The sequence below is a fragment of the Protopterus annectens genome, chromosome 1.part1, assembly GCF_019279795.1.
Source record: "Protopterus annectens isolate FY-2018-M chromosome 1.part1, PAN1.0, whole genome shotgun sequence".
In the NCBI taxonomy this organism is placed as follows: Eukaryota; Metazoa; Chordata; order Ceratodontiformes; family Protopteridae; genus Protopterus; species Protopterus annectens.
Genome location: NC_056726.1, coordinates 520,365,917 through 520,367,170, shown reverse-complemented (window position 1 = coordinate 520,367,170; position 1,254 = coordinate 520,365,917).

Genomic DNA, 1,254 nt, shown 5'->3' with positions numbered 1-1,254 from the left:
CTTCTAGTTACTACAGACACGCAAGCCACTATTCAGATTTGTATGATTTACAACATAGTCAGGGCCTTATCTCGGTCTGCCTCAAAGTGGCTAATGTCTCAGTATCATTGCCATTTTGCCCAAACAGTATATTTTCATAGCCAAGATTCTTTATCCCTTTTACATTTACATTCTACAGTCATTTTTCTGCTCTCCTTTACCATCGCAGATTCAGAAAGTAAATGTAAACGTACAGTCGTTTCCACTGGCTTTCACACACTACCTTTAAATAGCATCTTATTCTACCTTATATTTGTATGCCCCTTTTCTAGCTCAATAACTTAAATAATAAGTCCTAATAAATATCAGAAACATGTTTTCCAGAAAATATTTCTTTATATATTATTTTTTTTTCGCATTAATTTTTCATTGTTATCTGGCTGTATAAACTAGCCCGCTTTCTGTTTCAGCTCTGTTTTAATCCATGAAGGCATTCTCACTGAATGACAAGGGGATCTACTGTGTGTCTGTATTGGGCAAGATGGTCAATAATCTAGCTTACTTCAGTAAAGATGGCCTGTACCCCTCATTCCAAGGCTTCTACATACTCCAGATAGCCTTTGATGGCCTTGTAGTAAAGTTTTAGACAGAATCCTGTTGATGGACATTGCAACATAATTAGCAGTCACATTGAAGTGTCCGTTTTCAGTGCAGAAATCTTAGTAATGACTTGCTTGATCTTGAGACACTGCTGCATTTGGAAAGAATCAGTGTCTCATAGTTACTTTGATTTCATTTAATTGTAAAGAATACACTTCCTGTGTACCCGAGTTGTATGCTTTTTATGTCTTCAAACTCAGTGACAACTCTGGTGGAGTGCCCATATTTTTTAAGGAACTCCTTGAACTGCAGATCGCTCTAGATAGGATTAATTGTCAATTAACGGCTTGCTGCAGAACATCTTCCTTGTTCTCTGATCAAGGGTGCCCGCAGGCAGGTGCAAGGGGGTGCACTTGCACCCCCCTGGAACCGGCTGATTTTAGTTTAATTTAAAAAAAAAAAGTTTTTTTCTTTAAAGGGCGTTCCTCTTTAAGAACGCCCTTTGCACCCATCCAGTTGCACAGACGCAACAAGTGTTTGCGAGTTGCGACCTGTTTTCGTCTCTTGTGCGTTCAGCTGCAAAGACCGGTTTTAGGAGTCAGAAGGACACAACAGTCATGCGTGCGTCGCATGAATTTTAAACAGAAGCCTGTGCGGGAAAACTTATGTGGCCCG